The 25,878-nt window shown below is 41.8% G+C and overlaps 1 protein-coding gene across 5 annotated transcripts in view; it reads right to left on the bottom strand.

The window, feature by feature from the left end:
• Window positions 1-25,878, bottom strand: part of CBFA2T2 (CBFA2/RUNX1 partner transcriptional co-repressor 2) — a 97,312-nt gene that overhangs the window by 50,839 nt on the left and 20,595 nt on the right. The window contains exon 1 of one of the 5 annotated variants that reach the window (XM_054981536.1): window positions 6,369-6,450. The exons of the other annotated variants lie outside the window; for them this stretch is intronic. The gene's annotated coding sequence lies outside the window, so the exon portion shown is untranslated. Of the gene's footprint in view, window positions 1-6,368; window positions 6,451-25,878 lie in introns of those variants that run through there. 5 annotated transcript variants of the gene reach the window in all.

Below are 25,878 nucleotides of genomic sequence, written 5' to 3'. Positions count from 1 at the left end.
AACCATCAGAATGCTTACAGAACACTAAAGCATGGGTTTTTCCATGGCATCAGTCCATTACTACAGGTAAACTAGCAAAGAGTTGTGGAATATTATATTTTAATCAAGGAATATAAAAATAGAATTTAAATTATCAAAATAAATATTTTAACCTGATTTGTGCTGGTTTTAATGACAATTTTACAGTTTAGAAAATGAGTATTTGACCGAACCCCTTAGGATGGAACACTCTTTAAATGATTTAGATTAACATTGTAATTGACTCAACTATTTGGAGATTTTGTTGAAGAGGAAGGATCAATAAGTTGCCTAACAGCTAACAGTTTAACCATCTAGGAAAATACGTTGATGAATAACAGGAAAACTTTTTTTGCTATTGCTAGTAAACCCTTACTGCTAATATATATATAATATCCTCATCCAGATTATTTTTTAAAAAGATTATAAAACGTAAAACAAAGATCATCTTGGTTACTGAGAAAATATCCAGTCACTTTGAGGCTTTAAGATATAAACCCCTTAATAGGGCATTTTTTACACCTCTCCTAATTAAATTTCCAAAGCCTACATTTGGGGAGAAGCTGTGGTTCCTATCACAGGGAAGGTCTACAGCAAAATCCCTACTGAACAAACAGGACTATTCCTGCCCTGCTTGCACATCTACCATTCATTTCAATAGGGCAGGAGATCTCAGTGACCTGTATCCGTAAGTTTGCATTTCCATAAGTCTGTGTCTGGGAACTAAAAACAAAACAAAGCAAATAACCCCAGTGTTCTTCCACCTATCACTTCTACCCTCCCATGCCTTCATCTGGCTATATTTAACCAATTAATGAGCAATGTGTGAAAGTTGCCTCTTTCTTTCTCTCCTCCCCCCTGCCCCCCCCATCACTTTGCTCATCTAGTTTATAGGAGTGCCTCAACAGGCTAAAAAAAAAATTACCACATATTTTCCATTGAAGATCATCTGAATACTGGCAGAAGCTTTCCTGCTAGCAAAAATCCACATCTTTTACTATTTCTGAGAACCTGCTTACTAGCCAACGGTTATTGTGCATTTGGGAAGCACAAAAAGGGGGGTTGGGTGGGTATAATTAGCTTCACTTGTAAAATGCTCACCATAGTTGTAATGCTGACTGATGGGAAGCGGGGGTGGGGGAGCCTAATAGATTTCAGGATATTGTTCTTTGCAGATAATAAAGTGTGTGTGTTTCAGGGTGGAGAAATTGGTAAGTGGATACTACTTCTCACCACAAGTCCATATGGAAGTAATCAAGCGCGAGGGTGGCAGCTGGGGCCAATAACAGTCACCTGCAGTTGAGGGACATGGGGGCTTGGGATTGGTTTTTAATGCTAATTTCCCCTCCAAAACAATGAATGAGAAGGAGCAGAGTAACAGACGAGACCGGATGAATAGAGACCCGCTAGAACAATAGCTGCACCTGGTGTTAGGAGCTGAGGAACAGAGCTGGCACGCGTCAACAGCACAGGGCACATCTGTTACCCTCACAAAGTAGCCCACCCCCCTTCTCCACCAGCCTGTGTAAGCCATATGAGGTCTTTAAACATTCACAGCTTGCAGTGTGCAGCAACAAGTTTGAGTTCTTCCAAAGCACTAGTATTCCCCTTCCCTGCCTTGCTTAGAATGAGCTGACAGGTTATCCCACCAAACAGAAAAGTCAAGATTTACTGGAAAGCCCAAAATCTGTGAATCTTTTCACAGTATCCTGGAGCAATATATGGGTATTTCAGTACCTCACAGGTTCTCCCCTCCTTCCCTCCCCCCATTTGTGCCACTACCCCACAGCTACTCCCAAGAAGACCCTCAGTGCAGAAATACCTGGAATATAGCACTGTGTTTAATAATGTGCCATTTTTAATATTCTATTCCATCTCTGTAGTATACCTGTTGCATGATAATTAAGCATGGAGTAGTGGTTAGCGTTGGATTATGATCTGAGAAGCTTGCTAGCTGGCCTTGGATCATTTTGTTTGTTTGTTTGTTTCACATTTTTATTCTGCCCTCCCTGCAAGCAGGCTCAGGTGGATCTCAACGATAAAATTCCATTTCCATAAAACATTTAAAAACATCATGAAAATAAAAAACATATTTCTAATTATGCAGTCAGCCTTACAGGATGGTGGACAACCTCTCACCTTCTCTCAGACTATACTACCTCACAGGGCAATTGTAAGGATAAAATTTGGAATGAAAAGGCATGTATGAGCTCCTGAGTCCTGACTGAGCTCCTTGGAGGCATGACAAACTTCGTAAAGGGAGTGACAATGGGGGGGGGGGGGAGATGACAACTAATAGCTTATGTTTCCAGCCACAATCATGACCCATGAACATATGAAGAGTCATATAGCAAGGAGAAGAAAATTCTCCCCTTAGAAGAGTTTTGAAGCCTCCTTACTTGCAATTTTTTCCTACAATAACATGATAGTCAGAGTTTGGCACGCTTGGGCCCTGGGCTTCCTAAAAGCAAAAATGGGAATGTTTTGAGATCCAACTCAAAAATTTATGTCCACAGCCTGCGTTCAAATCTCTAGCATTTCAAAAACTCTTCTTAAACTTGTTTTTGAGGACAGGGCATCCAAGCTTTCTCCAATTTTCAATTTTGTTGGAACAGGCTGCCAGAACTAGCCACTGAGAGTAACAAACAAAATATGTCGGTTAACATCAACTCAGAATTAACTTTAAGGAACGGGCTGAGTTCAGAAAGGAAGGTTCCAGAAAGCTCGTTACTTTGCAGTAATAATCTGATCCGGAAACACAGTTCCTTCTGATGCTTTCCTTAACGCCTTATAAGCAAATTAAACCACCACAGGAGTATGACTATCAACCAATAACATTAGGCAAGGAATGTTTTACCAGGTTTTAGCCACTAAGCATCTAAAGCACACAGATGCTTTCTGACTGGACAGTATGCCAGTTGTGAAAGACTACAAACTTTAAAGGACAAAGAGTGGCACTGCCATCTAGGAAAGCAGGGTCAGTGAAGAGGCATCGTCTTTCTTACCCTTTGGTCAGCCTTAAACAGCAAAATACTTCAGGCAACAGGTTTGCCTCCCTCCAATTTCCATCACTGTGAGCCGGTCAAGATAAAGAGGAGAGGGACTTCAGGTATAAAAACATCCAAGACTGGCATGGCCCAGTCTAAGGACCTCAATGAACAGTTACTCCTACAAAAACGAGGACTGAAACAGGGCTTCAAAAGATAATTCATATCCCCAAGTACAGCCATCAATGTCTTATGCACCAGGTTGGAAGCTTTTCTGTTCAAGGCTCTGCCATTTAACAACTTCTTAACCTGACAGCTATGCCAACAGCTCTCAGTCTAGAATACAACCTATTTCCCCATATTTTTCCTGTCACCAGTTGGTGACAGTTCCACTCATCACTGGACACGGTACTGCTGGCTTTTAAAATAGGCTCACACAGATGTCAATCTTTGGAGTCTCAGAAGCAACTAGTTTTGGAAAACAAATATATTTGAATTCAGCTCTAGGATTTTTATATTAACTTAAATTTACTAAATGTGATCAAACTCTTTAGTCAATAAACAGAAAGCAAGAGGATTAAAAAAATGAATGATTCAACCTTAGCAGTACTGGAAATATCTATTAAGTTCAGAAGGATTTGAAATTCAGCTCTTCTTTTAAAAGGAAAATATTATGTACCTGGTCAGAGGTGGAAATTTTCTATTTTTCTCACCTTACAGCTTCTCTTTTTTACAGTTATAGTCTTCAAAACACAGGCACTCTCTAAAGTACAGCCCTTCAATTTGTAGAAAATATTCTCAAAGTTGCTGAAAATCTTCTTCATCCTTCCATTAGACTGTACCCTAAAATCCTTCGATATCCTAAATGCAGGTTTCAGCATTCTACTGGGAACAAACCACTTTCTTTGATAGAAAAATTAATGAAAACTAGGTTCTTCCATTCTGATACTTTCCAAGTAGAACCGTATTTTGGAAGTCATCCTATAGAAATCTCTGCAATTACTCAAATGTCATCCCTATGAAGTGGTGAGAATAAGGCGAAAAAAGGAAGCCATAAATCACAAAACCTTCCCTTGAGCCCAACTTTTAATCAATAAGGTATTCTCAAGGGCATCCTACACACTTGCTGCCTGCTTTCCATTTTTATGTTACATACATTATTAGAATGGAGTGAGACCACCAATCTAAAATATTCTTGCAAGCATCTCCCAACGCTTCTTGAACGGATGGCCATTTCCTCTTACCTGTTTGCACACCCTGGGCATGAAATGCACAGATCACTTTTTTAATGCAAACTGACCAGCCTTGGAGCTTGCTGTGGTCCTCTGGTGACTGCCTGAATAAAGTCACGAATAAGGGACACTAACTTTGCTGGCGTAAACCTCTGAAAGTCAGTCCAATTAAAAAATTGTGCAGCTTTCAAATCCAAGACTTACTCCTTGTCTATACCTGAACAGCCATAAACGGATGGCACCACAGTTAGCAACATGCTGTCCTACATGTGCACCCTTTCCCTGCCCCTAATGTGACTCTGGAATAGTTCTGAAAGATTAAAAGCTTTGTAGCTGAAAGGGTGCGTACATAATACGTAAGGATAATTTCTACCTCCCTGTCCCCACTAGAGGACCTATTCTCACACCCTCGTATTAATCTACTTTTCCAAAGTCAAGAACACGTGCTATCTTTCTTTTAAAAGGGGAGAAAGGATTTGTCTACCTCCCAAATGCTTGTTTGGAAAATAACTCTAATCTCCCCCTTCTCCTCAAACTTCTATCACCATCAAGCTCCTGCCACTTGATTTGGAATAGTACCACAATGGTGGGAACAACAAGCAGTTCCTGTTGCTCCATAGAAATACAAACCTATCCACAGCCTGTAACTCTGCCAGTTTCCTACTGTCCTTATCCTACCTCACACAGCAGCCACTTGTATCTTACTGAAAACTTCAGACTCAGATTAATTTTTTTTAACGTCCTCCTTAACAACGCTGACCACTGCATGCATCAAGGCACAGATTCTGTGAACTCACCAAGAAAGGAGCATACATCAGGTGGCATGAACCTTCACTGACAATATTTGATGCAGTTCTTTTTGTGTGGGTTATTTGCATTTGTAATGCTGCTGAGAAATATGCTATATTTCACACTGCTTTGTTCTAGCATCTCTGTCTCAGCAGGATTGGGTGGGGATGGAGGGTATGCATGTAGGTCATTTCTTTCAACTCTGCACAACAGCTACAAGAACAAAGATAAAACTTCCTCTTCTAAATGCTTTTGAGTTTAGGAAACAGAACACTATGAGCGCATAAACTGTTATAATGTGGCGGGGATCAGACTAAGGAGTTTAGCAGTGAGACTAACCAATGCAATGACCGCGGCAAAGGAAATTCCCATTATGATGCCCAGGCAAAACACCCAATGCGTATAACAGGGAATAACATTGCCTTAGATGTCCAAGAAATCCCACCCCAATTTTTCAAATCTGAACTCTTACTTCAATGGTGAAACAGAATAGAAAAGTAAAAAACTTCAATTTTAGACTGGCAAATAAAATAATCCATTAATTTCAGAAGTGTGCACTTGCTGGACATTCAAAACAGAACTTAAGGTTCTGCAAGCATCCCAACATGTCAGCAAAGACTGGGTACTAACACTGCTGTGCCATAAAACTGACCCCAAAGAGTTTATTGGCAACACTAATGGCTGTTTTAGGATGCAACAAAAATTTTAAAAAGCATGACCTAATATCCATCCATAAAGCAAAATGATCCAAATAAAGGAAGTGTTAGCATTAAGATTACTTGAAATGAAAGGAAGGAGGCTTCATCCCCGGAGTTCTTTCAGCCATTATTATGCAGAAATGAAAACACAGTTTCTCAGAGTGAAAAGAACTTGGCATTGGCAAAAAAAATAATTTAGCTTTTTCATTTCTCATCGGACTCTGAAATACTGATAGCTACCTTCCCACCCAAAGATTCCAAAAACAACTGACAAGCCTTCTCCTGTATGTATGGAGAGCTGTACATTTGTGCTGTTCACCACCAAGTGTTTGCTATTTTTTCCTCAGCTGCAAAATCCATGGAGCAAATCAGCTCATCTAACGAAGTTTTCACACAGCAGAGGCATTGCAGTCAAACTGAAGGCGGCTAGAAAGATTGGGGGGAGGGGGGAGGAACAGATACAGCAAAGTGCTGCATCTGTCACCATTGTGCATGCAGGCCACACAGCGGCATCAAGAAAATAAGTCTCCTGATGCAATTTAAGCAACAAAACATTCCCTTTTTTTAATTAAAAAAGAGAAAAAAAGAAAAGCTGACAGTAACAGCCTTGATTCAATTAATATTACTTAGAAGAGCTTCCTTACCGTGTGCAGCCGAAGCTAAAACAATCCAGCCGCTGTTGAAAACACCCAATTTCTTTAAAATATAAATAAAAATGGTCTTCTTTGGCGACTCGTAATCTTCAAGCCGAGCCTGCAACCAGCCTTCCTTCTCTTTTCATTAGCTGGACATGTGTCAGCTCCCGCACATCTGCGATTTCTCACTGACTAGAGCCGCCTGTCCGATTCCAGAGAAACACAGATGGATCCCAGATGGGAAGGTCCTGCCAAACAGACCAGCTCTATACCTTGCCAGAAGATCGAGAGACACACAATACACACACACACACCCTCCCTTCTCTCTCCAGCTTTCCTCTGCCTCCCTGTCGCTTGCTTGCTCTGTTACCAGGGCTCTTTGCCAGCTGATGTCACTGAAGACACACCTACCCATGGCTTTCAGCCAGGCTGACATTAACATGTCAAAAACATGCAATTTGTTCATGGCCAACAATAACAATGATTGCGCTAAAACTATCTGGAGTCCCCAGTGGGCAGGAGCTTCAAAGGTTGGGACAGTATAGTTTGTTCAAGGGACCAACTCCTTCAAAAGCCCCATTGTCTTTTTTAGTTTTCCTATCAAAAACCATCTGCAAAAGCCTCTCTCCAACCAGAAAAAAAACAAGTCTTTTGGCCCTTTAAAGACTAAGACACATATTTGGGTATAGGCGTCTAGGTTTGAACCCATTTTGTCAAGTGCATCTAAGTGGTTGGCTGTACCCAAGATACAAAAGAGGAGAGGGGTGTTTCATATCTCTCCTTCTTCATCACAAAGGCCAAAGTGCCAAACAATGCAAGAAATAGCAATAGGTGTGTCACATTACTATGCAAAACACAAAGTCTCACAAGATCCAATCAAGCGAGCACAGAATCCAATCAGTGCAGGTGTTATCCACTCTCAGCTAGCAGTCTCTGGTGATGAAGAGGCATTGCAAGATGAATTGTGTAACAAACCGCTACAGAGGGGCAACTGTTTTTCTGTAGCATGCTAACTACTCCCATTCTCTAGGTGCCTGAGGGCAGCTCGGACTCTCAAAAGCTTACACTCTGAAAATCTTGTTGGTTTCTGAGGTGCCACTGGACCCAAATTGTGGTGTCCCATGCTCTATTAACTCCAAGTTCCACAGTTGTGACTTTTTAGGGCAAAAGTGTGCAGCCGAAGCTCTCCTTTCTGTTCTCTATGTATCAATGTAGGTGACTATTGTGTGTGTTTAAGCGTGTGGCCTTGTCTAGTAAAGCTTACGTCACAATCTTTATATTTAACTATGAACAGGATTCTAAAGTGAAGATCAAAAAACATAGAAAATAGGGTCATGTATAGATGGGGGGAGGGTTCTACCAACCCAAGGGAACCCACAGATTTGCAAAGAAATCAAAACATCTTTTAAAAGTTTAAAAAGAGAGAAGCGATGTCAGAGCTTGCACAGATGTTGCAAATCAACAAAAATGGTGACCAAGACCTTACAAAACCATGCTCAGCAGAAAAACTATTTATATTAAAGTGCTAGGTGCTTAACAGCTTCAAAGTTCATAAGCAATATATACACAAGTCCAATAGGTTCGCATCCAGAACTCAAACCTGTTATAAGAATTGTAGCTCACATAACAGGTTTGAGTTCTGGATGTGAACCTATTGGTCTTATGTGTATCTTGCTTATGAACTTTGAAGTTGTTAAGCACCTAGCACTTTAATATAAATAATTCTTTGAGATTGATTTAGGTTGCACAGTGCACTTTCATAATGTAAGAATGGGTAATTGGTTATCGCAGTAGGTACTTTTCTCTTGTCAGTCGCATACTATGCGGTACCCCTTTTGTTCTTTTCCTACCAGCATAAAAACCAGGCACTCTTTTAAAAGTAAGGATCAGCTGAAGGGAGGAAGAGAATGTGGTGGCAGGAGGAGGACAGGCAAAGACAGGAGGACCGGGGGAAGAAGCAAGGCAAAAGAGATGGCAGCAGGATAGGGGAAGGAGGGGGCAAGGGGGGAAGAAGAGGCGGACAGCAGTGCTGGCTGCAACAGTAGGAAAAGGAGGTGGTTGTAGGTGGGCAGGGCACCAAGAGGAAAGAGGGACTAGTGAGAGAGGCTCTGAGGAGGAATTGTACTGTACAGGCTCTCTGCTCCAAGCCCCCCTCCCCCAAGTTTCATCTGCAACCCCCCATCAATTGGCTGGCAGGGTGAGCTAGCTGGCCCATCAGCTCTTATGCAGGGAGAACAAATAGAGAGGAGGCATAAGCCAGTTGGAAGGGATGGGATTTACCCTCCCCCAGGAATTCTTATGGATCCCCCCCTTCACCTGTGCTTGAGTGTATGTGTCGTATATTCTTCTGGGAAAAGATCCACATGGTCACACCCCTGAAGCTCTCACCAACAGCCTGAAATGGTGAAGAGCTTCACTTTCGGTTTTTGAAAACTGGATCTGGAGAAACTGTTTGGTAAGACTTCCAGGAACATGTAACTCTTTCCTGTAAAATGCCTCACATTTTGGCCACAATGTCTACGTGACATGTGTTAGCATTTAGGAATTGGCCAAAAGGAGTGGGGGGGAGGGGGTTCTGATGCTGCAGGAGTATTAAACAAGGTCTGGAATCCGTAACTCAAGAATTGTTCTTTTATAAAGTAAGTATATTCACAGAGTAAGAGAACTGCTAAAGGAAAATGTATAGCTCAGTGGAAAATTATGTTAACCATGCAGTGAAGGGGAATATTGTCGAACAAAAACCCAATGGGGACCCAAACTGACTTGCAACATTGTTCTCCCCTCCTCCATTTTATCTTCACAACAATCCTGTGCGGTAGGTTAGGCTGAGAGGGAGACTGACCCAATGAGCTTCCATAGCAGAACGGGGATTCGAATCTGGGTCTCTCAGATCCAAATCTGACACTCTAACCTCTACATTACACTGCATCCTATTGTGCCACTCAGCTAAGAGTGCTATTGGTATTAATGCTCTTCTGCCAGTAAGCACTACTTGTGCTGACAAAATGTGTTTCCTTTAGCTGAGTGACAGGATCCATCCCAGGCTGCATTCAGACATCACAACACACTACTAGTAAATTGAGCACAAATATAGTACTGTGGTCTCAGAAGCACCTATTATTCTTCCTGCCTCCTCTAGTGCACAGTACATAACTGAACACTTCCGGGCTTCCAGCTCCAGTTTAATGTGACATTTAAATGCGGGGACATCAGTGAATCGGAGTTTACTTAATCCACATGTCAGGATCCTACAAGGACTTAAGGCACCCCTTTCCTTTCCTAATAACAGTAGAGTTAATGTCCCCTTCCCCAGTGCTGCAAGCCTGATCCATATTGATGGAAGCTCATGTCTTATTTTTAGGGCCAAATTACATGCTTGAAGTTCCAGTCACAGAAATCCAACATTGTGTAGCTCAACCCTTAGAGCTCACAGTCAGAATGCATGGGAAATATTAGGCTTGGTTCTTATATTTTAAAGTGAGACAGATGAGCTTTCGCCAGCTGCACATGGCTGAAATACACATAAGCGTGATCAGAGGAAGATGAGCCCATGCACAAAATTCAAAAAAATCTGCAAGTGGCAAAGCAGCTTCCAGAGCATTTAACAGTCTTCCCCTTTGGGCCAATTTTGTGTGTTGTCATTTTCACAGGGTATATCTGTGTGCGTTTGCCAAGATGAGCTGGACTGATGAGACCAGATCCATAGCTTTAAAATACAATGCAAAAAGGTTTGCTTTTGAGAAATGGTCTCCTATATGCTGTCAATCTTCCTCTGAGAAGAAGCTTCATCCTTTGAACTACTGACGAGTCCCACTTTCTGCCTTTTGTAGCATCTTATACTGTGACAAAATAAGACTAGAAGGAGGATTATGAGGAGACAGTACCAATAAACCAGATGTCCTCAATGCCGTCCAACTCCACATTCTATATACGCAGCTTGGCTTAGATGCAGCTGCACAGCATCGGGCTAGAAAACCAATGCTGAATTTTATTCCTATGAATTTCCTAAAACACAAAAAGACTATTACAACTAGCTAAATGCAATCCTGTATTCCCATGCATAAAGAAAATCAATAAATCAGCTGGAAAGCCTCACTGAATTTATTAACAGGACACAACTTACCCATTTAGAATATGTGCTTAATTCAACAATGCTACATACATAGGACTTGGAGCCCTCTAAAAGAAAGGCAGCAACATATGAAGAGGGGTGGTTTTCAAGCTTTTCTGCTTCAGTCTGGCGCACAAGAACGCTACGTTAAGGAAATAAAATGTATACCCTATTTAGCTAAAAAGAAGAGTGGATTTTTCCCCTTATCAGGAGTGCTGCCAAGAAAAATGGGGGGTTGATCTTAAATTCACATACAAATTACAGCTATGTACAATTATAGCAACAAAAAACCAGTTTTGTGTATAACCTTTTTATGGAAGGGGGTTATCTTCCTCTCAGGTATGTTATTTGCTATTCCTAATAAGAGAATGTACATCAACATAATGAAATATATCGTAGGCTATACACTGAAGCAGCTTGCTTAGAAAACAATGAAGTCTGCTCACAAAGAAACATCGAATTGGGCGAGGCTGTCGGCCTATGTTGTCTCTTAGTAGCACTAACATATTGGTTATAATATGTATAGATTGACATATTGTGAGGATTTACATACGTATCCTTACATACTGTTTACAAAAGCAAGGATACAATATGTAAGGATTTACTCATTAAGATAATATACGATCAAGAACAATACACTGCAGGCAACGTGGGTGACTGGGAGAGTCTCTCAGGCACCGGGGACAGAGTTCCACTTCAGGATCCTAACTTGTCATCTGCTGACTTGAGTATGGAAGCCAGCAGAGGGAGCCCTGCTTACAAAAAGAGGTCTCCCTTGAGCGGATGACTTCTCTGCTGACTCAATGGCGAACAATCAGCTTATCTGTAGAAAGTTAGTATTCCCTACTTTTAACCTCAAAAAATGGTAGTGGTCAGGTGTTTGGTACATAGCATGAAGGATCACATAAAAATGAGAAGAAGAATGGAGCAAAATAGCTTGCACCTCTCTCAACACCTCTGCGAGGGCTGCTGGGAACAGTAACACAAACCACAAACAGTATAACTATGCAACTCTCGTCCGGTGTCACAACACACCTGTAGGTTGGATGCAGCATGTGGACTCTAGGCTGCCTGCCTCTGCACATTTGTTTCCTGTACTTTGGGTTCCCTTGCTTGCTTTCCACATTTACAGTGCAAACATTTACAGTTGCACCCTCTAAGTTCATGGATTTAGAAGGGTGTAGTTCTGTTTAGGATTCTGATGGAGTCATGCACAGGGCTGAACAAAGACCTTGCATGCATTCCAAAGTAGTCACCTCTTAATAAGTTATGAGCCACAGTGTAATCAGTCTCAAGTCCCTGTAGGCAACTGCTTAACAAAAAAAGCCACGCGTGGAATCAGGAGAAGAACATCTTTCTGTGCAGAAATCTTAACAGGTGTGGCTTTGTCTAACACAGAGGTACACTCTCACCTATGGAACTTTTGTCTACAAGCACCTGTTCATGTTACAGGAGCAGTAACAGCAGAAAGTGGCAAACCTACTATGATATCCAAACTATGATAGGGTTCTCCAATCCATGGCAGCCTACTCTCAGGACCACTTTACACATTCCTCTTTCACAATGTATATGCAAGACATTTTGTGTGCACATCTAAAAATATTAGGTATGACTTTCAAGAAACATAAAACATGCATCATACAGATATGTTCATCATAGAGGTGGAACTGGGCCAGATCTTGGGGTGGCAAACCTAGGTATGCTGGGTGATGTCTGAAATTCCCTTCCCACAGCTGACTTGAGTTTGTTCTTCTGCAGAATTCTCGTACCAATTCAATTGCCCTCAGGGTTTTCTGGGAGGAAATACTGGCTCCTAAAGAATTATTCTGATCTGCAAACTCTCATAGGAAAAGAAATTTAAGGAAGTTTATGCCCAGAAAACTCAAAAGAAAGCAAACCTTTGACAAAGTGAAGCAGCCCAGCTTGGCAGGACAGCAGTCAGTGCCAAGGATTTTGCAACCCAGACAGCAACCACCCTTGGGAAAGAAATTCTTCTTGCAATGGCCAGAAAACTGCTTGAAGTTGGCCTCACTTTCTTCACATACCAAAAAAAAATTCCATGCAGCAAAGCAGAAAACCACAGTATGAACACAGAAGACTATTCATACCTGCATCTTTGATGCAGTTCCTGGGGAAAAGCAGGGAAATCTGGAAAAATATTTCCAGTTTTAAGCCAGAACTTCTGTTAGCTATCACAGTCAATTTCTAGAGGTTACTAGAGAAGCCAGATGTGTGTTGATTTTTGCAAACTATCATGATGGAAAGAGTCTGTATCCTAAGCTTTCACCCTGAAAAGAGGCAATTCAAGTACTAATGGTATTAAAAGGTTTGACATGCCAACAAAGAGCTCTTTAGGAGTTGGGATGCACTCATTTGTTGGAACCAATCCAGCAGGAGGGCCATCCTGTGTGGTTCCTAGACCATACACACCGTGGACAGGACAGGAGAAACTGCATGGTCAGGATGGACCAGGAGGTCTGCACAACATGTTGATACGGTACCCACTTCTAATGTTCCTTCTCACTTCTCACCCTCTCAATTTAATGCTAACACACTGAACTAGAGGTATGACACGGTCCAGTGCAAAGCCAATCTCAAGAGTATCAGGAGCCATCAGAAGAAAGAAAAACTGTCAATCAGCATGCTGTCAATCTCATGGCATGCTGATTGACATTATGAACTTTGCTATCCAGAAGGCAGCAAACGGGACCCACCAACAGACAAGACTGAGGTGTCTGCGCATTCTGGGGACTCTCCAGTTATACATGAAAAAGATGGTTGGTACAGAAAAGACAAAAAACACCAAAATATAAAAATGCTCTTTGCCATCAGAACTTTGAGAACAGTTAAAGACTTCAAGTTTACGGAAGAGGGAAAAAATAAAACAGAAGGAGACAGGGAAATGGCTTACTGATGCCCCTTCTATAATATCTTAGGAGAGAGAAAGGGAGAGGAAGTTTCCCAATTGTTTATCTTCCCACTTCAGCCCAACTTCTCAGTTTGATTTCTCTAAAATGGCCATTGCCAGGGCAGCAAAATGGTGTTCCTCACAAATGAGGGAGGGCTCTCTGCATATTTAGGATATTCCCAGGTTTGTCAGAAAATGCTACTTTTAAATTAAAGAAGCCAAAAAAAAAAGTTTGATGAGATATGGCTCAACCCTCTACAACTTTGAAGTATTCTAGAGATCAAAAGGTGTGTATGTCCCAACCCTCACCCAATTTCCACTATAATTAATTCCACATGTCAAAGAGGAAGAAGCAAAAATATCCACCTGTACCAGTGAGTTTGGGTTCTAGGTCTGCCATTTCCTCCTCAACTAGCTCTGAGCCTCAGTAAGCAGCAGCGCTACAAGGCGACTGCGATCTAGCACTAGACTGCTGAGGCTTAAGATTGGTTGAGGAAGCAGCTGAAGCCACCTTGAGGTTTCAATGCCACACTGGATAAAGATAAGAACTCACTAGCTCCATAACATCTTACTTAAACTGGGCTGTCCCTCATTGCAAAGCAACAGTGTGCTTCATTATCATGCCAGTGCAACATCCTCCCAGCCTCCCAGCATCTAGCATGCTATAGTGAGCACAGCTTCTTTGCAGGGGGAGCAACTGCGTTCGAACAAAACTCTAGAGGAGCACAAGGTGGTAGTGGCAAGCGCTTTTTCCTCACCTGCACATTTACATCAATGGACGGTGCAGATTCCCTATTGTTTGACCAACAATAGATTCAGAAGGCATAAAAATTACTTTTTTTAATTCAACAACTAATTTAATTGTGGGATTCACTGCCAGAGGATGTAGTGATGGCCACAAGTATGGATGGCTTTAAAGGATTCATGGAAGAGAGACCTCTTAGTGGCCATTAGCCATGATGACTAACGGGAGTCTCTGAAGACCAGTGCTAGCAGGCAACATCAGGGGAAGTCAGCCTTGGTCTCTAATCCCTGACTGTTGGCTCTTCAGGGCAACTGGTGGACTGCTGTGTGAAACAGGCTGCTGGACTAGAGGGCTCACTGGTCTTACCTAGAAGGGAAGTATTAGGTTCATCGGCTTCCCCAATCAATTCCTCACTGGTCCCAACTGTGCATTTTAAAAGGAAATTGCAGGAGATAAATTGTAGGCTTCATATTTGGCAAAAAATACACTTGTGTTTTCTCCTGTCCTCTTTGTCTGGAATGGAAGAATCATTATTTCTTGTGTGCTCTGAATGGAAGGCCTGAGACAGAAGAGAAGAATTCACTGCCTGAGAAAATCCCCATTCAATTTTACATGACACATAACATTACACACATTACACACTAAAAGATGCATCAACTGTATGTTAGGTACGTATGGTTTAGTCAGTGTAGTGTTAATATGATAATAGCCAACATACCTCTGTAGGTCTGAGGCAGCAAAAATTCTGATCCAGCACTCACTCACTTGGTAGTTGTTAATGTCACCCTGTCAACATGGTACTCCTCTTGACACTTAAATTGTCCAGGTGCAGATGGATTCTATCTTGAAGTAGGACGGATTTTAATCAATAGAAAAAGTTTGTGAAAGTTCTTCTGAGAGAAAGGAGTTGATAGCATGAACTGGAAGGGGTCAGCAAGACCCTTAGACTTGCCTCGGAAAACCAGTCCTAGCAAATCACTGTGTTCCATAAATAAGACTGGTCTGATTTCCAAAACACGGTAATGCCACTAATATAAACATCAAGATGGTCTAGGGCCTTGCAAGTGAACCTCCTTTGATATGCCAACAGTGCTTTCTATTGGATCTTGAAAAAGAATCCCCAGTTTTCAGAATATAACTATGGGAGAAAGAAATATGACTGATCTGAACTGAAGTTTGTTGCATTTTCAAGTGCATTCTAAACTATTTTGCAATCAAAGTACTCAGGCTGAAGTGACTTGCCATTGTTTCTTGAAACATAAAAGCAGTGAACTTAAGTGAAGGCTGGAGAAAAAGTAAGGAGCTTTCGGTTATATTCTGATAACTGAATGCAAAAAGACCTCAGAAGACAAATAGCTGCCAAGAGCAGTTTTGAGGGAGCTGTTAATGCCCATCTCATGCCCCAGACTTGCTGATATTTGGACCTGGGTTATGCAGAACATCACAAAAAGCCCCTAGAATGATACATAACCATAGACATAAAGGAAGAGTATTCCCAAAGACTTTCACGCAGAATGGGTACCTGAAGATCCCCGTATTCAACAGGAGTGCTGAGTATGAAAAAGGAGGCCTAGGAGTCAAGCCGACATAAGCAACCCAGAAAACATCCCAGTCCCAAGGACTCAAGACAAGTGATATCAGAAGAGACAGAGAGCGATGTTTTGAGTAACACTAGGGATATTATCAGAGCGTGGTTTTTTTCCCTTGATGAAAAGATGTGGTACTAAAGTAAGCTAAATAATTTTCTCACCCTCTCCCTGTTTTAATAACAAACATCCAACCTGATGAATTGAGGAGAATGCCAACATTTGCCACTAAGTTGTAGTATTTTGGATGGTTCTAGCACCGATGAATAAGAGGCAGAGGGTAGGATGGATCTAATCCAACAGCTAGGATACCGGTCTCGAAGGTCCACTGAAGCAATCTTGAATCCTGGACCTCGATGAAGCCCCTCAATAGGTTATTGTTTATTATTGTTGTTGTTATTAATAGTCTGCCTTTCTCACTGAGATCCAAGGTGGATTACATACTGCAAGTGAATACAATGTAATCAATAACTAGGATCTGACTGAAGCTCCCGCAGCCTTCCAAGCAGTGATATGATTTCTGGCCCGTGTGGACCCTTTTGTGCCTGAGAAGCTGAGAGCGTTGCCAAAGCTCTTTCCACAGTCGGGGCACTTGTATGGCTTCTCTCCCATGTGGGTTCTCTTGGCCATGACAAGGGATAACCTAATGGAAGCTTTTGCCACACTCTGAGCACTTCTGAGGCTTCTCTCCTGTGGTATATAATATTTGAGCTGGGTCTGAAACATTTCTTGCACTCGGGGCACACATATGGTTTCCCACCCTTATGAGTCCCCTGATCCTTCAGAAGAGATGCTTTTGTGCCAAAACATTTGCCATAGTCTGAGCACTGGTACAGCCTGTCTCCTTTTAGGAGAGTCTCTTTTTGTGGATCAAAGGATGCTCTGTTTTTGAAGGTTGAAACTATGGATCTCTATACTTTATAGACCTAGAATAATTTACTAACTTAGCTTTAAATTAGAATAGAAGAGTATGTATAGAAGCACAAAAAAAAGGAATGTAAGTGTAATCATTTACTTTTATTCCTTTCCTAATTTCTTCTTATGCTTTCTTTGTTATCTTTACACTCTCTCTTAACAAACCACTTAATCTGTTCAATTACAATTATAAACTCTGCGTCTTCCTTACTAGTCCAGAGATTGTATACGGAGGGTATCAGCGGACCTCATTTTCAAGTGCAACACAAGATCAAGCAGGCAGGATGAATTTCACATCTCATTGATTTGAACTGCGCACAACTGCAGGATTGAAGTGGAACATGCTTAACATTGATGGTCTATTTTAGGAAATACAGAATTTAGCCTTCTAAGGGAGGATTCTTTAATTGGAGGAAATTATCATCAAACAGGATGTAGTGGGGAGGGGAGTTGCTTGCTCTTCAGCCACTAGGTATTACCACCCATTTGGCTTCCACTGATTCACCAAGTGCATTCTCTGAAATTAATTTCTAGTTTGGTTAATACAAGGACTACCATGTTTTGACTCTGCTCTCTGCCTTACGAGGAGTTTGGGTCTTCCAGTTAGTGCTAGGGAGACGTCCAATTAACTGCTAGCTTCTATATTCCCTTTCAGAAAGTGAACTTTTTTTTTTGCTGTGCTGTCCCAGTAACCTTTGCTGCTTCCTGAAACCTGTCCTGCACCCAGCTGCAAATAATCCAATTTAGACTGCAACATATTCTCTATTCCATTTTAAGACTCTTCAAGCTGCAAACTGGTCTTGAGCTGATCATCATGCCCCGAAACATAATTTTCTTACCCTCTCCGTTTTAATAAACATCCAACATGATGAAGAATTAAGGAAGATAATGCCAACATTTGCCACTATGTTGTAGTATTTTGGATGGTTCTAGTAATAAAAATATAAACTATTCATTTTGGAACTTAGCATCACAATGTACAGTAAAAAAAAACTATTATTACTGTAGATTGTTTTACTGTTCTGATTTAGGGACATGAAACGTCTGCTTTTACAGTAAGATGAATGAAGAGGCAAGTAATAGTTCAAGGATAATCTATTTAAAATGCGGGCCTTTCTTATAAAGTAGCTGTCATTTTATGGAACAGTTTCTGTAAAATGGGCCAAAAATGATTAACTAACTTAAGAAGATACAAGGAGAGAATATCAAGAGTTTCCTTTCTAATAACATAAGTATTTCCCTCAACACTCAGTCTGTAACTGAAAATGTTTTCACTCACACAAACAGATATATGCAGTCTTATGCAGAGTTACTCCTGTCTAAGCCTACTGAAATCATTGGACTTATCAACTAGAATAACTCCTGCAATCTTAGGGATCACTATTCTCTGGATAGCAGTTTGTGGAAAGAAGTACAATTTGTCTCACAATCTCTTAGCTTGCTATTTAAAATTAGAAGAAGGGGCTTCATAATTAAAGCACAGGAGAAATGCAAGTATGCTTTGGACACTGCATACAGAACCTAAAGTCATGGGACCTCTTTCTCATATCTTATACTTAGAAATGAAAATGTATTTACCACATCTTAGTTAAAGGTGGGTGGGGCCACTTGATGCCTATGACTGCCAATCACCTCTGGTTCCCCCCAAAACAATGTAATCTGTGGCAAAATGAGTTAACTCTATTAGGAAATGACAAAGTCCAGTCTGAATGGGATTAAATCTAATAATGCAACAGTCCAACAATGCAAGAATAGTTCCCTATGATGAATGGTTCATGCTAGGCAGTTGGAAATAGAGGATCTGGAATAGGGGTGTGCATCCCAAAAAGATTGGGGGGGGGGAATTCAGGAAAACCCGAATCCCGAAGTGGCAAGCCGCTTTGGGTTCGGGTATTTAAACTGTTTCCGGATTATTAGGGAAGATTCAGCCATTGTTTCCAACGGGACATGCTGCTCCCAGCTATCCAAGGGGCCTAGGGGGGCATTTTCTTTCCTAATAATCCCAAATTTGCAGGGAACCCTCTCCTAACCCTCCTCTCACAACCCCTCTAGTTTTATGGAGATTGGACTTCCCTATGGGGAAAATTGCGGGGGTTCCTTGGTGGCTTGGGGTGGCATTTTGCAAGCAAAATGCACCAAACCTGAAGGGGTCCCTCTCCTAATCCTCCTCTCACAACCACCCATGTTTCAGAAAGATTGGACTTCAGGGGGTCCATGTTATGACCCCCCCCCAAAAGAAAGTGCCCCTATCCACTGCCAATCTCCATTGTTCCTTATGGGGAAAACTGGGGGATCTTCAGGTGGCTGGAAGAGGCATTTTGCAAGCAGGGGACCTACTCTTACCGGTCCTTGGAAGACCCCCCAAGTTTCAGGGAGACTGGACTTCAGGGGGCAATGTTATGGCCCCCCAAATAAGGTGCCCCTAAATTTTGCTTAGTGTGATTCTCTGGTGTGAAGGTTCGTCCTCATAGAGAACAATGGAGATCAGCGGTGGATAGGGGCACCTTCTTGGGAGGGGACATAATATGGCCCCCAGAAGTCCAAGCTCCCTGAAACTTGGGAGGTTATGAGAGGAGGGTTGGGAGAGGGTACCCTGCAGGTTTGGTGCATTTTGTTTGCAAAATGCCACCCCCAACCACCTAGAAATCCCCCTAGCAGCGGAAACACTGTTTTCTCTTGGCATTCCTCAGGAACAGCAAGGAAAAGACTGCCTCCTTGCTACCTAAAGCTTAGCAAAGCCTTCCAAAGTGCTTCAGTAAGCTTTGCTTCAGCATCCCTGAATCACTTCAGCAATTCTGAGGCTGATTTGGGAATGCCAAAACATCCCAAATTAGGCCCAATCTGAGTTAAAAACCTGGATCAGGAACCCGAAGCTCACATCCCTACTCTGAAACAGTGGTTCTAAATCAGTTCAGAAGTTTATTAAAACACTTTTATTAAGCAAACCAGCTCTTGAATCCAAATACCAGAATGTAACAGGATCCAAAAGGAGGAATACACTGACCCCGTCTGAGAGTTCCAACAAGACCCAATATGGTGACTACCAGTTGAAGTCTTTTTATTTAGGTTACTGCTACACTCCCAAGTGTGATTTCATACATCTTCCGAAGACTGCCCATATCTCATGGGATGGAGATTCTTTACCATTGCCAGAACATCACTCTTATCCCCTGGCAGGATTGTGGCTTAGGGCCAAGGCAGGCACTGATAGCCTCTTCCTGCTCTTCTCATCCATCTCCTTCAGGCTAGCCCTTCTCTGTGTGTCTGTCTTCCACTGTGTTCTGTCACTTCTTCTCCATCAGCATTCTCCAGTCCTCCTGTCTGCTCATTACTCTCTTATTGCCTTTGCTCCACCCCAGCTGTCCTGAATCCTCTCAAACCCTGCCCTGCCTTCTCCACCCCCCCAATACTTCACTGATCTGTTGTCCTCATCACCCCACCTTGGGTTTTGTGAGGCCAATCTCACTACCAATCCCAACTTCAAGCTGCAAATGGCAAGTGTAAGCAGATCTTGGCACTGGTTCCTCATACAGAAATGCCAACGACGGAATTTTAGTTAATTTATGTTCTTCTTTGGCATCAATATTTTCTGAACAACAGTTTTCTATGAATTTTTTCCTCTCACCAACATTAGGCAGTATAGGCCAATTTGCTCATCGCTAAAGACTCCAGTAAGGGATGTGTCTTCCCTAGACAAGCTAATTTCAGTATTTTTCATCATCATTTGAAGGAACTTTGTTAACATCTTTCACCACATAATAGCATTTGAACCATTTCCCGTTTAAAACTGTACATCATAATGCCTAAGGAAGTTTGGACATTAACCAGTTCAAATGAATTGTAGCAAACACCTGAAGTCTCGGCAATACAGTGATTTGCTCACAAAACTTACTAACACCATATAATTATGTCAGTCAATTAAGGCAGCAATTCCTTATACAAGTCTCTTCTCACCAGCTGAATGTTGCAGTCCTCATTTGGGATGACTTAGATCCCACCCCCGCCCCCAGATCCTGCTACCCTAGATTTTCAAAATTATGAAAACAAAAAGATCTAGGCCACCCTGAAAACTACTTTACTGCTGTGTACCCTTGAAAGGAAAATGTGAGTGGGAGAGAAGCACAGGCAGCTACCATAATACTTCTAGTGTTTCTAAGCTAAAACTGAAGTGGGGGGGGGGGCAGAAGACAGACAACCCAGAGTATGAGTCATTGAAGTATGGCTCAATTCACATCACCAACCCCATTTTCAACACATAAGGAGTCGCTCATACGAAGTCTGAGCAATAGTCCGCTCAGTACTGGTGCTGGCCTTCTAGGGCACTGGACTGAAGTTCTTTTCCTGCCCTGCTATCCAATATTTATTTTTATTTTAGATTTTTTCAGTGACTTAATCACAAGTTATTGATATAATTTTTTAAAAAGCTATTAAAATAAGACCAGGGACATGCAACAGCATAAAATTATGCATAAAACATACCTCAGACCAGAAGCAGACTATAAAACAGCTGGAAAGTTAAAGCCCCTAAATAAAAGCCTAAGTTTTGGCTCGGTGTCTAAAAGACAGTAAAGTAGATGTCAGGCATGCCTCAAGGGGGCAGCATTCCAAAAACAAGGAACCACTTCAAAAAGGCCCCGTCTCTAGTCACCACCTGCCTCATCTCTGAGGGTGGCAGGGTCACAGACAGTAGGCCTTGTCAGACAGATCTTAACTGGTGGGCTGGACAGTTCAGAAGGGGACAGTCCTTCAGGTGTCCTGGCGTTAAGATGTTTAGGGCCTTAAAAAAGTAACAACCAGCACTCTGAACTGTGGCCAGAAACAGATGGGTAGGCAGTGCAAATCATTTGAGCAGAAATACTTGGGAGTGAAATGGGATCTTGAAACACCCAGGCAGGTTTGCTACAACTGTTATAGCCCTGCCCCAAGTGAGTAAGGAATACTCTCAGGATACCTTGTGTAGTAGATGAATGTAGAAAGGTGTAAACAACCACTATCTGCATTATTTGGGTGGTATTATTAAAAACAAACACCGTGGATTTTATTTAACCTGTACATTTGCACTGATTTCTGCATACAGATTACTTATCTTCAACAACAGAAATAACCATTAGATGTAATACAGCATTTCCTTAAGTATACTTCCACATTTCAGTCACATTCCCTACCCATGTCTCCAAGTCATACACATTTCAAAATCAACCCATAAATGGACAATGCCCACGCAGATACTTAAGTACCAACTCTGAGGAAACAGAGGTCACAAGAAAATTGGATCATCTGGGGGACTCTGGGTCTTAAAAGTTAATAAAAGCAGCTTGTTTCCTGGTTATTCTTTGCCGATTCAGTTTCCTGGTCCTAATGGCAGGTTTTTTTCCATTACCACCACCACAGCAGTTTCTCAGTTGGGATGGAATGTCTGGAGTAAGAGAAGAAGCTGCCATGGTCAATGTCTCCAAAACAGTAGTTTGCAAGGCAAGGCAATAATGGGCTCATCCTTCTTTGGCACAGCACAAATAAACAGTCTTTGGCTGAATAATTGCTGGCATGTGGTAGCTGACTCCATTATATTATTTGATAAACCCATAACTAGACTGACTAAGCAAGGCACATAGGGTCAGATGGGGTTGCTTCATTCCCTGGTAACACAATACCCTGGGTGTGAAACGTCACGTTTGCAATTTAAACTTCATAAAGAAATTTTCACACATGACAAAGAAGAGTGGATGAAATTCTCTCACACTGTTCAGCACAGGATGTAATACTGAAGAGAAACAGAAGGCTGTTCTGATATGGGTTCAAATCTCTGTTCTGATAGGAGTACAAATCAATCTAAACCATACCTGGGTACTAAAGACCTTCATATTCTAAAAGAAGACTGCAGAAAGGTATTTACAAACTATATCAGGATTGATTTTAAGATACTCTTTCAAACATTTGCCTTCCTCTACCCAAAGCTGCATCGTCTTGCAGACTTCGCATCTGGCATCTCCCCTCTCATCCACTGCCATCCCTCTCCCCCATCCCTTATAACTCTAGTTTTGTGTATACCCAAATGTGAGTGTTCACCCTCCCTCAAAGCTACCCATCACCAATTTGCTTTCACTGTCAATTTGTCCAGTGGATTATTAGGATCAGGAAAAAAATGGCCAGGGCTAGAAAAAAGACAGACCTTTTGTGCCTCGTCTGGCATTCCAAGCTCTCAGCTCTCGGCTCCACGAAGTCTGATTTAGCAGCGCTGCTGGGAGCTATTAGTTTACTAAAGGACCAGCCCGCCCACCCAAGCACAGCCGACTGTGAGGGGTTCCTCTTACACCATTGCCATGTGCCTTTCATTCTGCTTTAGAGGAGCCTGAAAGGTTGTTGATTTCACTGAAGACAGGAAACCAATCAAAAACCAGAATGGCCAGGGGAGAAGGGATCAGAGGTCAAAAGAAGCAGTACAGGATCCCTTCCAGACTGTGAGGCTGGCACAGAAGATATTAATTAATGTGCAATTTATTGGAAGGATTTGGCACCGTCACTATCCATTAGCTTAGTTCAATGTAAACTAATGTGTTCTATGCATTTTGTTCTTCCCTCTTTGCCCTTAGTCCACCTCTGCCTTCTGTTTATAGATGCAGGGCTCAACCACTATATCATTCTCAGAGTCTCTTTTCCTCTTTATCCATCCACTCACTTGCTCCTTCCTCCTTAAAGGAAGAAGGTGCCAGTAAATGCATTTTAAGCTACCTTCATAATTCTTCCCTTCCTGCTCCATCTTTATCTGTGCTGACATAATGCACCATCCCAATCATACAACTACCTCCAAAGTTGCCATTCTTAATGCAAAGTAGCACATTAAAGGTGAAACTCTTTCTATAGTATGCAAATTTTCAGCTAAGGCAATCATACAATTAGAGATCTGATCCACAAGAGCACTTAGTAAAAACAGATTTACAGATAAGGTTGCAATCCTAAACTAAGCCCTGCTGAACATACTGGGACTTAGTTCCAAGAAAAATGCTTGGGATCACATTACAGCCCAGACTGAACACTTCTTAAAAGGTTGTTACTTTACCCTATTGTGACTCTAATTATCTGTGACTCTACCTTTTAAAGGGGTCACTCAAATCCTTCTTGTCTCTTCTCCGCCTCCTCTGGTATTTTGGAAACCATCATTTCCACTTTTTCACAGCCGTTAAGCCTCTTAGCTGTATTCTGGTACTACTAAACAAAATTTCACTGATGTAGATAAAACACTAAAAAGTACCTCCACAACACACACACGCCCAACAGGTTTAAAACTAATTTCCATGACATTCTCTTCAAGTAACACAGAGAATTACACTCCTGAAGGAGCAACCAGGAGCCGTGGAGAATCCTCCACACCACAATGCCCAAATTTCCACTGGGAATGGCATAATAATGGCTTAGCCAGTTAAAACCATTTATGTTTGAACACCAAGGATGAATAAAAGTAGACCATTTCTTCCCTGTTTTAGTAATGTATTTAGCATGGGAAATGCTTTTAGAATCAGAGCCTAGACACACAGTCCCTTTTAAAGTTAATGCTGAAAACCCTTTAAACCTGGGATGGAAAATCCAGTATGTTAAGTGCTTCTGAAGCAGACAGCTCCCATGAACAATCCCACAATATGGGCCAATTAGATTCCCCCTCACACACTACACTGCCATCCCCTGCAGAATTACCCCAGTCTAAATCCCCTGAAATCAGTGGGCTCAGATCAGAGTAACTCTGCACAGGATTGCAAAGTTAGTGCTCTTTTTCTTACGACTAGAGGGCCCACAAGCACACCATTCACAGGGTGATCGGAGGCTGCTTCCATTAGGAAGGGATGCAGGAATTTCAACAACAAGATGCTCAATCTGGACATTCAGGAGTCTTTAAAAATATTTTGGAGATACCATGTTGAATGATGTTGGGGCGGGGGAGCTGTTTTGTAAGCAGCCAATGGGAGGCTACTTACCTCTGTGCCATGAAAAGCTTCAGTAGCCCATTTCTGTTAAAGGGGCAGGACATTCTTCTCCAGGCCTGCTGTCAATCCTAATAAAAAAATCACCCCTGGCCCTGAGTATGCATGAAGAAGATAAAAGGAAGACTTAACTACCATGTGGGCCTCTGTAAGCTGTTCCCTAAGAAAGACCATAGGAAATCAGTTGGTCTTTATGATGCCCCAGAATTCTATCTTCTTCGCTGCAGCTACTGTTCTGGAATATATCCAAGAGGAGGTGATATACCCCCAGGTCTACAGGTGAGAACTAAAACATGTGAACTCACTCTCTGAGTGTGTAAAAGTGAATCCTCTCTCAAGAAGAACAAGTTGCTTTAACTAGAACATGAAATTACTACACAGAAGCGGCAGTGAATCCCATTTAGCAATTAATTATTAATATGGAAATTTCTCGGGCAATCAAGACACAAATTAAAAAAATTAACATAAAGCTTGCAAATGAATTAAATGATATTGTATATGAATCCAGATCCAGAGCACTACAAATGAGTGTTATTTCTGTCTAACCACAGGCTTGGTAGACGACCACCCTTAAATACTGGAATTTGTTCCCACACACACAAAGGATAAAAAGGGAAAGGACCTTGCAGAAAGGGCAATATCCACAAAGGATCACAGTAGAAACTTAAATTACTTCTTGGTTTGACTACTGCCACTGAAAACTTGACAAGATTTTCACTTACCTCAATGTAACAACCCCTTTACCCTCAAAGAGATCCATTCTATTGCAACCCAAATGGGTTCAACAATAAAAGGAAAGGATATTGAGTTAATTATTACTCTAGAACAAGGATCTGGATTAAAAAAATTCCTAACACTGTGAAGAACTTATCTGGGTGTTTCAGGTTTGTTCATGTGCATAGACACTAGAAAACAAAAAACAAAAAAAACTCACAGAGCAGCATCTTATCGGAATTCCCTTTCAAAAGAAGGCCAGCACAGATGCTCAGGTAAAGCTACATTTCCTTTGGAGTCGATTTCACCAAGGTGAGAGGCAGTCCATTTGGGGCCTTTTATTAACTTTTACCAGCTGCCTTTTGCCTACTATGTTGAACATCTCCACCTGTTTCCACAGATGTTGCTGCTGCAGTCCGAGGCAAACACCTGGCTTTTCACATCTATGCATGGTGGATTTAAAAGCAGATTAGACTTAAAGCAAATTTGCCCTAGTTAATGGCCTATCAGCATTTAGATCTTAAACCCTGTTCCAACAGTTAACGTTCTCACTGTCTCAAGTACCCT

This window comes from Eublepharis macularius, chromosome 5, assembly GCF_028583425.1.
Source record: "Eublepharis macularius isolate TG4126 chromosome 5, MPM_Emac_v1.0, whole genome shotgun sequence".
Taxonomy (NCBI): domain Eukaryota; kingdom Metazoa; phylum Chordata; class Lepidosauria; order Squamata; family Eublepharidae; genus Eublepharis; species Eublepharis macularius.
Note: the sequence above shows the minus strand (reverse complement) of the source record. Positions and strands in the feature narration are given on the sequence as shown.